The 16,840-nt window shown below is 40.6% G+C and overlaps 2 long non-coding RNA genes across 2 annotated transcripts in view; one reads left to right on the top strand and one right to left on the bottom strand.

The window, feature by feature from the left end:
• Positions 1-16,840, top strand: part of LOC107324726 (uncharacterized) — a 41,473-nt gene that overhangs the window by 17,065 nt on the left and 7,568 nt on the right. The window lies entirely within an intron of this gene.
• LOC146762619 (uncharacterized) overlaps positions 15,057-16,840 on the bottom strand; it is a 39,254-nt gene continuing 37,470 nt past the window's right edge. Inside the window, exon 3 of the long non-coding RNA XR_014939906.1 lies at positions 15,057-15,453. This is a non-coding gene — a long non-coding RNA (uncharacterized LOC146762619). The remainder of the gene's footprint in view (positions 15,454-16,840) is intronic.

Here is a 16,840-nt window from a genome sequence, read left to right as displayed (position 1 = left end):
GCTGGAGGCCTGGATGGGCACCAACATACAGTTTATGCATTTTTTCAAGGTGGCAGCAGGGTGACTGCAATTACATTTCTACCTGCAGTTCATCTTGGATAGCTGTAGTTTAGTTCAGCTAGTTATTTAGCAGTACTAGAGACAAATGCTACAAGAGGTCACAGGCCAAGGTGATTAGGCCATCATCTGGAGTGTAGGAAGAACTGTCCAGTTTGTTGCCCTGAACTCCTGACCTTTCTTCTCTCACAAGAGAGGTTCTAAGATGATACCACAAAGTATTTTACGTTATGATGATTTGAGGATGATGCTTACCTGCTCTGACTAAATCAAGTTCATTATGGAGCACAGCATCATCTCTCAGTCTGGAGGGAGAATTTTCTATTTGGCTATACTGACTTCAGACATTTTCCTGCCAGGGACCCAGATGATTCAAAAGGGATTTGGGAGATTCAGTTTACAGTTCTGCATGGAGTGAAAGGATCTGGGGGGGTTGGTTGGCACCCAACTGTACATGAGGCAGCAGTGTGCCCAGGTACCCAAAGACATCCTGACTTGTATCAGAAATAGTGCAGCTAGCAAGATCAGGGAGGTGATCATCCCCCTGCACTCAGCACTGTTGAGGCCACACTTTGAGTGCTGTATTCAGTTTTGGGACCCTCACTACAAGAAAGACATCAAGACCCTGGAGCATGTCCAGAGAAGGGCAGTGAAGGGCCTGGAGCACAAGTCTCACGGGGTTCCACTGAGGGTACTGGGATTGTTCAGTCTGGAGAAGAGGCTCAGAGGAGACCTTATTGCTCCCTGTAACTACCTTTACAACCTGAAAGGAGTTTGTGGTGAGGTAAGAGTTGGCTCTTTTCCCATGTAATAGAGATAGGATGAGAGGGAATGGCCTCAAGTTGCGCCAAGGGAGGTTCATGTTGGTTGTTAGGAAACATTTTTTCTCAGAAAAAGTAAGAAGGCACTGGAGCAGGATGCCCAGGAAGGTGGTGGAGTCACTACTAGCAGATTCTACTTGTGTGTTAGTAATTTGTTAGCCTGTCTCTTGTGATCCAAACCGATGGACACTATCAACTTGGTGTATATTCAAGAAACATCTGGTCAAAAGTACTGCTAGAACACTGCAGCTCTGAACTGACAGAAGACTGTAAAATCTGTGACCAGAGGGCTCCTCTGCATTTTTATGTCAAAGATATTGCTTTGTCAGATGCCAGCCTAGCAAATACATCCTGTAAATTAGAAATGTGTTCCCCATAGCTTATGAATGATCAGCGGCAGGAATTTTGAATTTAGGATGTACTTAATATATTTTCTTGCAATTCTGGAAGTCTAATGATTCATAAAGACACTCCAGTTTAGTCTCCCAAAGGTGTATGCAGTACTTGCGAAAGCAAAAAGTAGTAAAGGCTAATATTTGGTGTTTCAGCCTATAAAGAGAGCAATTCAACAGAGAACTGCCATTTTTGAAATAATTCCCTTTCATAACTGCATTACAGGTTACTTCACTGGGAGACCCTGTTTAAATAGAAATAAAAACATGTGATTTAAAATTTTATATTAGGCTATCTAATTTCACAGTGAGCAAAGACAAAATCTGAAATATGCATAGAATAAATTGTTTGTATCAATGGCAATAGCTGAATGAATAAAACCTCTCAAATAAACCCTTGTGGGTGAAACCTTGTGCTTAAAAATCCAATTGCTTTTTGATAAGCATGAGAAAAATGTTGTTTTCTTCCTCCAGCCCAAATACTGTCAAAAAGATATTCATATATGTATGCTGTCTGGCTGTTTTATAGGAAGATTGCTACAAGCCTTGCTTACCAGGGTATTTGTGATGTATGTGTTGTGACATCATCTCCAAATTTCCTTGTCTAGTGTATTTGGTGATGTTTTATGTGTATGCTACTACATGAAGAAACAATGATGGGCAGTGTGAAGAAAGTGCAAGTAATATTTACAGTATCTTTACAGTATTGGAAGCCTTGCAAGTTATTTTTTTTTACCATTAACCTACCTAATATACAAGGGCTAAATCACACCAGAGATGAAACAATGAGAAAGGTATAACACTGAGGAAAGAATCCCACATGCCTGACTTCATCCAAGCTTGGAGTGCTTACCCTTCCCAAGGCTAATATCAAAGAGAATACTTAAAGATAACAGATTTTCATCCCAGGAATAAGAGTTAGGTTATAAGCAAACAGAAACCAATATCCATCTTGTGGACTGTTAATTCCGATGTGAGTGGAAGGTGTATCACCTGGAGCTCAAGTGATAGAGGTTAAACTAGGGCAAGGAGATGCATATCTATAGACACCAATGTGAGTGCGCTCTCGTGGATATTTTATATATTAATTTTGGGATGACAATGTTGACTTGGATGGGAACCTAGACCCCTTCTGGTACAATGATTTGATTATATGCTTTTACCTGGATGGGGGTGCAGGGAACCATATCTTACAGTGCAGTCCAAAGAGACAAAACAGTCTGTAGGGCAGCGTTTCCCTATGATACACACTTATTTGAAATTAAATCCTGTGTATAGCACTTAAAAACTGCAAATATTTCAGCAGCAACTGATTTAAATTCTAAAATAATTGGTAATTTCTTTTAGAAATCAGATTGCATTCTAGGAAAGGGATTTACTTATAGAGTTACAAATTACACTGAGATATAAAATTTTCCAAAGTAAAACAATAATCATTTTTATTATTACTAATATGATGTCACTGCATCATAAGGTCTCATTAATGCAGTACTGTTTGATTTACAAAGACTTTTGTGCAACTTCCTATATCCCAGCTAATAAGTATTTGAAACAGAAAGGAAAATTTTAATGAGAGCTCTTCTGTTATAATAGAAGATCCATTTTTTTTTTAAATCTTTGGAGTATGCTACTAATGCTACAATTTTGTGTGTTTTTTGTTGTTGCTTCCATTACTTTACTCTCTTTTGCAGTCTAGTGTTGCTCTGACCTTTGTGAACTCAGAATTATGGATGTTGCTCATGCTAGGAATCAGACATGGTTCATCAGCCATCAGAAATATTTATTCTCCAAAGATGCACAGGCAGAACTCAAGCTTGGGGACTTGGATTTCTGGATCACAGAATACACTGAAAGGAAAGGTTTTAATAATGGTGTGCCTAAGATTTTGGTTGTGATTTTTACTGTATAAATGGAGTCTTTATTCAGATCAGATCCCATTTGCATAGTGATTGGATTAGCTATATGAGTCCTTAATTTAATCTCTCATCCTTACCACCAGATGATTGAATTTAGTCTCTGAACCAGCAGACCCATGCTGGCCTGTTTGTTGCACACCTTCTTATCTCCAGGAAAGAGGTGTGGAAGGAGAAGGACTGAGCTTTCTTTCTAAAAACCTTTCTCTCCACCACATGCATCAGTCCCTCTGGAAGGGCAGCAGCTGCTGCAGTGTTGACAGTTATTACATGTATACATTTGGAAATTGTAGCCTGCTCTATGAAGATTACTATCATCATGAAAGTATTAGACAGGAAATTCATCTAAATATTTTAGACCAATTATTGACTACGGTGAGGCACTAGGGAAGCAGAAAGGTTTGGTCTGCCCGTGCACAATCTTGCTGCCCTATAAGGACACCAATATTATTATATTTTCCACTAAGTGGGCTGGTAACTTTGGGCTGGAGCACCCCATGTACCTTTCAAAGACGTAGCACAGGTTATCATTGAATCTTCTAAATATGGAGTGTCTCTAGAACACTGCTAGAGGCATCCTGGCAATTAGGCACTCCAGTTCCATTTAGGAGATATGGATTAAGTTGCCTCTTTATGCTTATATTTCATTATTGCTCCGTATGTTCCAGTGAGAAGCTAAGAGACATCTCTCTACATTGAAAAAAGTGGTAGTTTAAAGTCTGTAGAATGAACGATTTACCACTTTTTTTTCTGCCTAAGCAATTATTTGTACTGCATAAAGTGGCAATTATATACTACTCCTGAGAATAGTTACCCGTATTCACTTGTCAGTGATGCAAGGGGCAGTTAGTGATGTATGTGACTACAAAAGAACCATAGAAAACATTTTAATTAACACAAGATTACCCTGGACTTCTTGTGGAAATTTCACTTTTACTTTCTGGAAATAATTTCTTCCATTAAATTGAATGTGTCTGAGATTGCATTGTGTGGCACTGAATGCTTAAACTAAATACTGAGTGTAATAGAAATTCGTTTTATAAGGTGGAGTTTACTGTTTGAAGACAAAGCATTTCTGCTTCATGTGAATAATGGTTTTGCTCTTAAATGAGCTAATGGTAGTGGCATCCCAAAGCACCCAATTGTGAAGCAGAAAAGCATGTAGGATTTTAATTTGAAAGTTTGTGAGAGGATACAAAAACAGCTTGGCTGATAAGAGCGTATAGATGGAAGAGAAAACTGGTGGATCTAATAATAATCTTCAAGAGCAAGGTGTTTTGTAACTTCAATAGTTGGAAAATTACAAGAATCTCCCTAGGTTTCTATGAAGCAGAAATGTCTTTGGAGAAGGAAAATGTTTCTGTTTGTGCTGTAGTGTCTGCAGAAAGGATGTTGCAGTTACGATCCACAAATAACCTTTGGGAGGGAATAAGTTAATAAAAGGTCAGTTTTCTTTGATTATTATTTTTTTTTTCCAGCCATTAGTGGTTATTTCTAGACCTACTGGCTCACTAGTTACAAATGAAGTAAAAGAAGAACTTCCCTACTCCTTAGGAGCTTAGCTAGATAAGGATAATTTATGAAAACAAGATAAATTTGTCAAAAAATACTATGCCAAATAAATTAATTTTTTGGTCAGCTCTAGTTATCATTTTGTAGTTGAATTTCCTTTACAAATCTACTGTCTCACATGTAGGAGTGTGGTCTCTCCTAAGTGGCCTCAGCTGTCTGTCCATACTTATCCATTGTAGAAGCTGTGTGTCTGGTTACAAAGTCTGGTGTAATCACAAAACTACAGAATCATTACGGTTGGAAAAGACCTCTAAGACCATTTAGTCCAACCACCAGCCTATCCCCACCATGCCCACTGCCCATGTCCCTCAGTGCCACATCCACACAGCTCTGAAATTCCATATAATGGTGGTGTGTTTTAGGGTTATGATGGTTTCCAAATGAGCCAAATAGCTTTCTGAAATATTACGCTGTATTTGTTAATTTCTTAAAATGAGGCTATATTAATTTTTTCCATAATTACAGCGTGCAAATAAATCTCTAGGGAGATGCCAGATGTCCCATATGACTTTAATCTTTCTTCTGGCAGCCACCATCAGCCACAGAGTGTCCCTCTAGCAGGTGTGCAAGTATGTGAGGGAGCTCCTTGTCCACCTGTTGGTGGTGTGGCGGGTTACTGTCATCTCCTGCATTCTTTCCCTTTCTTCTCTGTGTGTTTGGACTTGAACCTGTAGTGTGACTAAGTCCTCATTTCTCTTCCTGATTCCTACTGAGACGAAGAGGTGCTCAGCATATCAGGAACCACAGATATTCTGTGAATTCAAATGTGTGTTTGAACTTTTAGTCCCCCCTTATAACAGTGATGTGGAACTCTTGAAAAGTTTTGTATGGTTTATCCCCATGTTATTTTGTGGTTAAACTTCACATGTTCCTGTATGTTATGAATTTTCCAGATGAGATGAAGAGGCTTTAAAAGGGTTGAGAGTGTCAAACATTCAAACCCTGAAGTTTCAGAAGCTTCAGGGATTCATCTGCCCTCAACCTCAGGCTAGCAATGTCACATTGCAATACAAACACTCTTCTAAATATGGAAAAAGATAATTGCTTCCTGTATTTTCAAAAACTTGAATTTGCTCGTATTGCTTTACAGCTCTGTCCAGCTGGCAGCACCTCTGCTTGTACCACAGTGGCAGCAGGTAATTGTAGCAGAACAGCCCCTGTCAAAACAAGCGAGATTTACTATGCCAGCGGATAATGAAATGGAACAGCTCATGCAAGCAATAAAGAAAAAGCACTGCCGGAAAGATGGAAAGGCATATTCAGACCTTTAAAGACCATAAAAACAATACAGTGGAAAAGTGAGCTTTTGAGTGTATCACTGTTGAACATCTCAGGACAAAAGGAGAGCTGCGTTAACAGGCAGTGCCTACAGACATGCTGTGTGTCTGAGGAATTCTTGCTTCCCAGCATCATTAGCGCCTCCTGTATCATATCCCGTATCAGGAACCCCTCTATGCCAGTGTGCTGGTGATTTCTGATGGCAGCCTGTGCCTAACCATTTAGAAAGTGATGTTAGAAGCAATTATGAATATAGAATATGGAATATGGAATATAGAATATATAGAATACAGAACATTACATGCTTCCTGTAATTATTCAGCCCTGCCCAAACAGTGCATTGAGGTCAGTGCCATTGTAGCACTGAACTAGAAAGATGCTTGTAGCTCAGTGGTAGCAGCTCCAAGTTCAGCCTGGGCTGCCAAACCTACCCAAGAAGCAATTAGCACAGAGTAAGGTCTGTGCTGCTGTACTGTCACAGGCCTTTCTCCTACCGTGGCTTTGTCACTTAATTCAGAGCCCATCTATTAACAGCTCTTTTTCTTTCCAGGAATGTTTCCCGTGTGTTTATATGCATTTCTATTTTATTTCCAAGGAACATAAAAGAACTAAGTTCCTGGCTGTTCCAGAAATACTGCAGATAAAGCGCAAGGACATATATACATGGGTAGCAAGGACTATCCTTTCACTTCATTACTTGGTATCTTTTCCCTCCAGTAACTGCAGTGTCTTTTTTCAAACTGTGCTGTGTCAAGGACCATACAGTGGCAATAGACACATCCTTAGGATAACAGCAGGAACAAATTACTGTAACACTGCAAAAGGGAAGAGGTGAAGGCAGTTTAGTTCCTTATCCTCAGAGCTTTCCTGTCCTGGCTCCCTCTGAAAAGTCTATTTTTACCTGTACCCCCGGGACTGAAGCAAAACCAAGGGCTCTTGCTCTCTTCTTGCAGCTGCACAACAATGCTTCCAGTAGGGTGCTTTTGTGGACCAAAATTTATCTAAAATTTGGTGTCAGGAGCATTTCTATTATTCACTATGTTTTTATTTTTAATTACTTCTTCTTTCATCACCTCACCAAGGAGCACATTTTACAAAAATGATTGCTTTCCATATTTGTGTATGAGTCGAATGAGGTGAACAATCACAACTTCGATGGCAAAGTCAAACAAGGCACCTTTGTCCGAGTCTGGAAGACACCACTGGAGAAGATAGTTTATATTTTTATGTATGTTTATGAAGAAAGGTTGAGGGAATTGGTTTAGCTTGGAGAAGAGAAGGCCCCAGGGAGACCTCATTGCGGCCTTCCAATACTTGAAGAGAGTGTATAAACAGGACGAGGAATGGCTGTTTACTTGGGTTGATAGTGATAGGACAAGGGGGAATGGTTTTAAACTAAGGCATAGGGGGTTTAGGTTACATATAAGGAGGAAGTTTTTCACACAGAGGGTGGTGACGCACTGGAACAGGTTGCCCAAGGAGGCTGTGGATGCCCCATCCCTGGAGGCATTCAAGGCCAGACTGGATGTGGCTCTGGGCAGCCTGGTCTGGTGGTTGGTGACCCTGCATATAGCAGGGGGGATGAAAGTGGATGATCATTGTGGTCCTTTTCAACCTGTGCTGTTCTATGATTCTATTAATGTGTCATTATGCATCATTAAAACATACTAAATAGCAAAAGGTATTTCTCCATTCTCATAGGGTGAGAGCATATAAAGAGTCTGCCTGTATTTGACTCTTCACTTCTTAGCACAGCTCCCTTTCTCCACACTGGTTCTTGTTGTCCCTTCTCTCCTGCTGGCCTTGGCACTCTTGCATGTGCAAAGAGAGATGATTTATATATACATTACTGTAGACTAATACAAATTATACATTGGATGGAGATCACTTTTACATGCCATAGTTTGGAAGTTTTTGTCTGCCCCTGGTAGTTGTTTTCAGATGAGACAAGAATATGGTTAAAGGCTTCATCATTCCTTTTTTTTGTTTTTTGTTGTGCAGTACTTCATGTAATTCAATAAAGTGGAGAGTTTGTTTTATTTAGTGTCAAAAAGCACTGTTCTTGATAATGAATCTAGCTTAGATTTTGAGGAGTCTCAAATGGCAGCTCTTTGTAGTGGAAGCAGATGACTGAGAATGTGTACAGAGCTCACAGTTGGAAGCTGTGCGCCCTCAGTGCTCACAGGTGAAATGTCTGCATGGCCTTGTGGTTGCTGCTGCATTACTTGGGGTGGAATGTGGTGAACAAACCTGCTAGAAACATAAAGAATGAAGGCTGCTGGAAAAACACCTCCTTCGTCTCACGTGACTTGTGTATTTACTTAAAGATACTTCCATAGTGCTTTTAATGAGAAGAGAATATGATTATTACATGAAGCCAGTCATCTGTTAGGCTGATAGTGCGGACAGTCAAAAATTAATACAATTTAGATAAAGATTGTGAATGCCTGGCAACAGTGAGTTCAGATTGACAGCGTGCATTAACTCGCCTGCAATCTTTTCCATAAAAATTCGTTCTGTATCATATCCAGGACTGACACCGTGTAATTTTCTCATGCTTGGAATAGCCAGTATTCTCATGTTAAAATCACGAATACCCAAAGAAAGGAGAAAAGGAAGGCTTAGAGCGCACAGGAGCTGCTCCCTGCCAAAAATACTGTCTATAAAGTATGTCATACACAGGAGAAGAATTTTGCAAATCCATCCTGTCTTGCACTTCAAAAAAAACACAACAGCTCATTATCGAGCTGTGGCAATGGAGGGAAGAAAGAAAACAGCCACTGCGAGAAGACACAGACTTTTTCTGCACAGAATTTCCACGGAGTGCTGTTTTTCTTGCCTACATCATATACCTCAAGTGAAGAAAGAAAGTTTAGGCCCTCCTCAGTTCTGCATCCTAATACATCTATATTACGTGTGCAAAAGAGCACCAGGCACTGCAGGCAATTTCTCTCCAAGATGAAAGTCAAAAACCAGAGGTGTGTGGAGGTTTGCACTACTTCCAACAAGGCACAAAGAGCTGATCTTTTGTTACGGGTCTGTGTCTGAGAATGTATTTTCCAGTTGAGCTGCTAAACAAATATCCTTCAGCTGAGGCACCCTCCAGCTTCACATGCAAAACGTGACTGATTATTTCAGACAGGAAAATAAAAACAATAAAGAAGGGAAAGAATTAAATCTAAAAATTAAAATGCGCCAAGTGATGTATGTGACTAAGTGCTGAGGTCTATGGCCAAATCAGAGATCTGGCACAGATCAGTCCCTTTGCTGACAAAAGAATCTCCATTTCTTCTCTAGTTTCACCAACAGGAAAATTACAGTGGGAACCTTCACATCTCAAACTAGCTACTAAAAGATGGAGCAATCTGACTGTTTGTTTAAATAACCAAACTCACTATACATATGAAATATGGGTTACTATACCGGCTGATGTGAATGCAAGCTATATTTTTATTCCTCTGCATGTGGTAAAAATGATGTCACCCGTTTGTTCTTTATTATTTCTGATGCTAAAATGACCATTTGAATCCCATGCATTTTATTGTGATGTGTAATTAGATTACTATGTGCTTGTCATTTATAAAAATGCCTGTGCCTTCATGTGAAATGACAGTTCATAGAATCATTAAGGTTAGAACAGACCATTAAGATAATCTGATCCTACCATCAACCCATCACCACCATGCTAACTAATGTACTAGTTGCACCATGTAGGGGAACAATCAATGAACAAAAACTCCCAACTTTGAGTGAGTATTTACCAAAAATGTAACCAGATGTACTGCAAATATCAAATAAACTCTTTATTTTCAATTCAGGCTTATGCTCAGAAGCATGCCTTAGCACTATTCACTTATGGTAATACTTTTATGAGAAGCTCTTTGCTGCAGGCATGAAAAAGGTACTTCTGCAAATTACTAGATTGTCAGCAAAGCCAGGAATGTGAAGAGAAATTAGGCACTGTTTGATGGGTGGAAGTTAAAAAAGTGACAGTGAAAGCGTTCATGTTGTAGCTTCTACTTGTGCCATATACAAAATGGGACTGACATAGTTGGCGGCTGGTTTTGGAAAGGAAGAGGGCAAAAATGTTTTCAGTTCCAGCAGCCCCAGTCAGCTTGGCAGAGCAATGTGTCTGGGTGAAATCACCATAGGGAAATGCTTGTTTATTTCAAGGATTTCATAAAACCACTGAGCAGTTGACAGAGATCTTACAAGGGAATGAGAAGGTAGATGCTGTACTCTGTTCTAAAATGAAATATAGAACATTTTTTTTGCTCTATTTTAACCAATACACCAAGTTGTCCCCATTGATGAAATGACATCAAGTCCAATGCTGGAAGCTACTACCAAGAAGCTCATTAGATGATATGAATGAACAAGGAAGAAATTTGGCCTTATTACAATTTGAACACCAAGAAAGAGATGCAGAAAGCTGTGTGTTTGTTGGGATGTGAAAATGCACATTTCCTGCAGTCAGAAGCTGTACATGCAAAGTGCTTAATTCATCCAACCTCAAATATTCTGTTTTCTCCATTTGTGTGTTTGCTGCAGCCTGTTGTTATTCAGTGAATGTACTTGGCTGGGCTGCCTTCTACTCTGCTGCTGCCACAGGCCATGCTCTGGGAGGAGGGGCTTGATGTTTTTCCCCAGGTTAGTCAGAGGGCAGAGCTGCTGATTGAACCTGGGCTCCCATGGGCAGTGCCAAGCAGCTTTTGGGTGCTGTGGGAGTCTGAGTTGTCTCAGGTGTGGGGTCTGTGAATCTCTACCTGGTGAATGCCAAGCTGGACATGAGACAGCAAAGTGCCCTCACAGCCCAGAAGGCCAACCATATCCTGGGCTGCATCCAAAGAAGCGTGGCCAGCAGGTTGAGGGATGTGATGCTTTCTCTCTACTGTGTGCTGGTGAGACCTTACATGGAGTACTGTGTCCAGATGGGAGTACTCAGTACATGAGAGATGTGAACCTGTTGCAGCACATCCAGAGAAGGGCCACAAAACTGACCCAAAGGATGGAACACCTCTCCAGGCCGAGAGAGCTGAGGAAGGCTCTGGGAAGACCTGAGAGTGGCCTTTCAGTATCTAAAGGGGGGCTGTAAGAAAGGAGGGGACAGGCTCTTTACCAGGGTCTGTGGGACAGATAGGACATGGGAAAATGGATTCAAACTAAAAGAGGGGAGATTTAGATTGGATGTAAAGAACAAGTTTTAAACAATAAGAATGGTGAGGCACTGCACAAGTTGCCCAGAGAGGTGGTGAGTGCTCTGTCCCTGGAGACAGTCAAGGCCAGGCTGGATGGGGCATTGAACACCCTGATGTAGCTGTAAGTGTCCCTGTCCATAGTGGGGGAGCTGGACCAGATGGCCTTTAAGAGTCCCTTCCAACTAAAATGATTCTACGCTTCTGTGATTCTACTAATATCAGAGAAACAAGGTGCTGAATGCTGCAGATTCAGGTAGCAGCTCTGCAGTGTCTATAAGCAGGACATACCCTGAAGACAGGGAGACCAGAGGACTCTCCCACATGGTTATAAGGCAAAATAATTCCTTGTTTAGTAGCATTAAATGCATATATTTTAACATTCCTATCAGGTCTCATTAAAGCAGAATATGTGGAGCAAAGAATTGTCAGTACAAACAAATAGCATCTTATAATACTATAAATCCCTATGGATAGAAACAAGACATTGATCCAATATAATGTGACTGTAAGGGATTTACTGTTTTGTAGCTCTGTGTCTCTTCTGTCACACAGACTCTGTTCTTGTTTTGACTCAGGTAAAGATATCATGGCATATATCTCTTTCACATTTAAAGTGGTCTGAAGCTAGTATTAACTACATTCCAGAAACAATATTCATTATTACACACCATTCATGGGGGAGTATCCCATAGGACCTTGGCCCAGACTGGTCATCGTTGGGCTTTGTACTGTGAAAACACACAGTAAGTGATAGTTTTCTCTTGAGAGAGTGCCATTCAAAATGAATCATAGAATCATAGAATTACCCAGGTTGGAAAAGACCTTGAAGATCATCAAGTCCAACTGCAGCCTAACCATAGTACCCTAATTCTAAAATCCCTATGCTAACTGACCTGTCACCCTGGAGATTCACACTTAATATTCCTCAGAGGGATTGTCTGCATGTCAGTTTCACAACTTCTTGGGTTGTTTGTGAAAAAATATCCCCCTCTGCCTTCTCTTGGTGAGAATCTCTCGGTCTGACCTCTGCTGATTCTGTGTGTTTCTTGCCCAGACAACATTACAAATCCCTTTCAAAATACCTCTATATCTTGAGAGCAGGAAGGAGAATCATCACTTTGGATAGACCACTCCATGCATGGTCTCTGAGAGGCAGCAAGTGCCATTCCAGTTGCTGTCAGGATTTTGGTGCTTCTCGACTGATATCAAGCTACAGCTCAGCTTTGAAGATGCTTGCCAGAACTGTAAATTATTGAATAATATTTTAAATAAGGAAAATCTGATTATGTTCTATAAATATTAATCTCAGAGGATAATTGCTCTGCTACTCTATTATACTACAATAAGCCTGTCGGTGTTGCAGCATTCTAAACAAGAGTTAGATGATTTAGTTCTCATGTTCTTCATAGCTACAATCCTCAGTACTGAAATGATTGCAATTTACTGATTACTGAAAACAGTATCACCTCATCAAGTGAGATTGAGGGTTAATGTGTGTTCATTTTACTGGCTGCATATGTGATGATTTGGCAGTCTTTGGGGAAGGGAACTGGGAGAAGTGAATCCTATTCTAGAATAGTCTAGAACAGCACATTGGAACTTTTCTTTCATGGTAAAAGTGCTATGGTATCATTCAGTTGACATCTACCCATGTCTGTTGTACATTCTGGCTCTTCTGTCTATTCACAGGTAAGGAGCTAAATGTGAGGCATGAAGGCATTAAGAGGATGAATAAGGCCATGGTTGTTTTTGCTGGAGTAAAATGATTAAGTTGAGGCCAGTATTTGCTTTCTTAAGTCAAAATGTGTTTCTGAATATTTCTCATTCAGTTTAGCACCTTATTATATGCAGTAAAATATTTTCATAACTTATTCCTTTGCTATTAGTGATCTTCTCCTCACACACAGCTGAAGTGAGAAATTAACTGGCAGATAAAAGTGACTTCTGACTTTAAAAGAGATGCTCTTATAAAGGTTTGTGTACCATTCTTTACCCCTCCACGCTTTGTTATTATCTCTTACAGACAAACCCTTCCAAAAGCTAAAGCTATTTGGAAAAGTGAGTCCATCCCTGTGGAAGTGACTCTGAGTGAGCTGGTTTGTTGGCATAGTGGAGGACCTGAGGCCTTTTATAAGTCTTCTGCTGGGGCTTCTCATTATCTTCCCCATTACTCTTCCTTCATCATGCTGTACATGCCTCCTTTTATCATCGGGTTGAAATGGCTCTAAGTAATACAGAGTACTTCCCTCATAAGATGTCATGTAAGTTTAATGTATCTTTAGAAAATGATGACTGCTTCATTCACATGCTTGTGGACAACCTCGCTGAAGCATCTTGCCTACAAGGTAGAGTTTGACCTGGATGTGAGACCAGGTGCAATCTGAATAAATGGCAGGAAAATACCATAAAACCATGTGCATAAGAATTAAAGTTATTCCCAATGTGTTCTCTTTTCTGCTGGAGAGCTTGCAGGGGAGGGCCACAGAGATGATCCAAGGCATGGAACAGTTATCCTATGAGGACAAACTGAAAGTGCTGGGGCTGTTCAGCCAGAGGAGTGAAGGCTCTGGAAAGACCTGGGAATGTCCTGTCAGTATCTAAATGGGGGCTGTAAGAGAGGAATGGACAGACTGTTTAGCAGTCTGTGGTGACAGGACAAGGGGAAATGGTTTCAGACTAAAAGAGGGGACGTTTAGATCAGACTTAAGTGATGAGGCCCTTACTCAGGTTTCCCAAATAGGAGGTGGATGCTTTGATCCTGGAGACACTCAGTTACAGGCTGGATGGGGCTTTGAGCAACATGATGTAGCTGTAGGTGTCCCTGTTCATTGCAGAGGGTAGATGGCCTTTAACGGTCTATTCCAACTCAAACGATTTTGTGATTCCATAACATAAGTCTCTTAATTTCAGTGGACAGTGTTTAATCAGTCAACTTACTTTCACTGAGAAAACTTTAAGAAGAAACTTGACAAGTACTCACCACTGGTTTTACAGCACTCTGCTGTTTAAAGTAGTTAAATTTTAGTGCTGTGATAGCAAACTGAGGGTGATTTGAGAAGAGAGATTGTTCTCTTGAGATTTTTCCTAGGATACTTCTTACAAAAACAGTGTGATCAGTGTAACAAGTGGGTGCAATAGCAGTCTCACCCCCATGCTACAAAACACTTAGTCAATTAATGTCTTTGAAAGCATCTGCATTGTTCTTCTGCTCCGGGTGATCTAAAATGTCAACTAAGGGTTAAATACTCCTTTTCTTTAAAGAGCAATTTGTAGTTTTCTCTTGGAATGAACCATTTCCCCAAATTCAAGCACACGTCATTGCTGCATTTAAAAGCCGAGTGAACAAAATTGTATTTTTCAAGTAATAAATTCTCTGAAAAGGAAACCTCATTAGTTTGATGAATACAATGAATGGTTGTTTGCCATACACAATTAACCTCCATTAATTGGAGTGGTGTGCTCACAGAAGAGGGACTGCTAGATAGAACAATTTTTGTGAGGAAAAGACATTTAGGATAACTTGCCAGAATAACTTCATCTCTGGCTGATGTCATGAAGTTATGAGTGTGGTACAAATGAAATGTCCAGGGAGATATGGAAGGGCTTCAGTGATCAAAATGTTAAAAAAAAACAACCCAAGAGTGAAATTCAGTGCTGATAAGATAGCAGCACAGATGCAAACTTTCTTCCAGCTCTAAGAAGAGAGCTTGGGATATAATAGTTTTATAAAAACTGCATTGTTTGGGTGCAGGATAAAGTAAAAATAAGTCTGACTGGAGTTGCTGGTAGAGTCATAAAGAACGACACAGGGATCACTGTTGTGCTGTGGCTTAAATCCTCATTTGAACTACTTGTTGAATGCCAACTGGATTTTGGCCTCGTGCATGGATTCAGCTAATAGCATTGTGCACAAGTCCAGGTCAGGTGGACCTGCAGGTTGGGGTTTCACTCATTTGTAACTTCTAAATAGCAGGAAGCACTTCTGCACTGTGCAGATCACATAGCGCTGGCAAAGGCTGCCCAGAGAGCCCATGGGGTCTCTTCCTTGGATATCTTCAACAGCTACCTGCATGTGATCCTGGGCACACTGCTCTGGGTGTTTCTGCTGGAGCAGGGGTTGGGCCAGATGGAGCCAGAGGGCCCTTCCAGCCTCAGCCATGCTGTTTCCTTGGTGTGTGGTTTGCCATCATAGTCCTATTTGCAGGCACGTAAACAGGCATGCCTGCAAAACACAAATCAGACATAAATCAGCAGAGACATTTCTGTATGAGCCCGAGGACAATCCAGTGCAGTAATTCCCAGAGCTGAGGGCCATTGCTCCTGGGTGGGAAGGCACTGATGTCAAAAAGCTCAGAGCAGCTGGAAGCCCAGTCAACATCAGTCCTACCTCAGGCCTGGGAGCGTTGTGGTGCCTCAGCCAGGTCTGGGTTGCTCATTGAGAATGTGTTTTGCAGACTTTGGGATGTTACTGTGCAGAGATAAGAGGGAAGTGGGGTGTCACAATTCTGTCAGGAGCAGTGCCAAGGAAACGTTTGATTTCACAATCTGTTTCTGTCCTCGGGTTAGAAAAAAAATATTATCAGCTCTGTCTCCCTCTATTTAATTTAGTGGCCATTGGGGACAATTGCTCAGTCATAGAGAGATGAGTTTCAGTGACTGCTGCCCTGATATCGTAAGCTTTCCTGCTTTTGCAAGCACTGAAGCCTGATATATATCCTGCAGAATGGAGAAGGTACTAATTAACACATTTTTTTTTGCTATTGATTTTGCTTTTTCCTTTGCTGCTGGATCATTTTGCTACCAATCTTATGGTTTTATTGGGAGATCCGCACTGTTTCTTTCACCCATGTTAATTTTTCCTTGCTTGTGAGATAGAATTGATGCTGCTATTAGGAATCTCTGCTGTTTACTATTATTACAAGAATAAGGAAAGCATTATTATCTTTGTCAAACTCACACTATCATTTACAGCTGCAGGTAATTCTTAAGCATTCTGTATCATTTCTGGTGCCTATAGCAAATCCAAAAAAATGCTAATAAAAAATGGGCCAATTCTAAAGTGCTGCAATCAATATGCAATATTTCTTACACGTTAACCTTTACCATATGGATTTAATATCACATCTGATTTACACCTAATGTAACAAATCTCTGTCTCCAGAGTCATTATCTCTTATTTTTTTTTTAGGTCTTTACCACTTCAGGTCTTTACTCAAGGAATCATTCTATAGCCTATCCAAGGTCCCAACAAATCTGACTTCAGCAAAATGAGTTCCTCACTCTGATTATCTTACAGAGAAGGGCAAAACTGGATCATTAGATTTAGTTTGCCATTTTGACAGCTAGAAGTGGATGTTCTGCTCTCCTGCTTTAAAAACCTGTTCAACCCTACTAATTTCATTTGGGTCGCATACAAGGTCACTCCAGGATAGGCCTAGGCTGCTGTCCTTACCACTGGCTTGCAAGTGTAGATAATGCAAAAACATTTACTACGTAGTGAGCATATCCTATGGCTGCCTGCATGGGGAGATTGGTGCAGCTACACAATGCAATTTGCTTACAACCAGCACATCCTATTTCAGACCCTGGATGTTGTTTAATGGGTATTT

This window comes from Coturnix japonica, chromosome 1, assembly GCF_054131305.1.
Source record: "Coturnix japonica strain WE chromosome 1, WE-NBRP24, whole genome shotgun sequence".
NCBI classification, from domain to species: Eukaryota; Metazoa; Chordata; class Aves; order Galliformes; family Phasianidae; genus Coturnix; species Coturnix japonica.
Note: the sequence above shows the minus strand (reverse complement) of the source record. Positions and strands in the feature narration are given on the sequence as shown.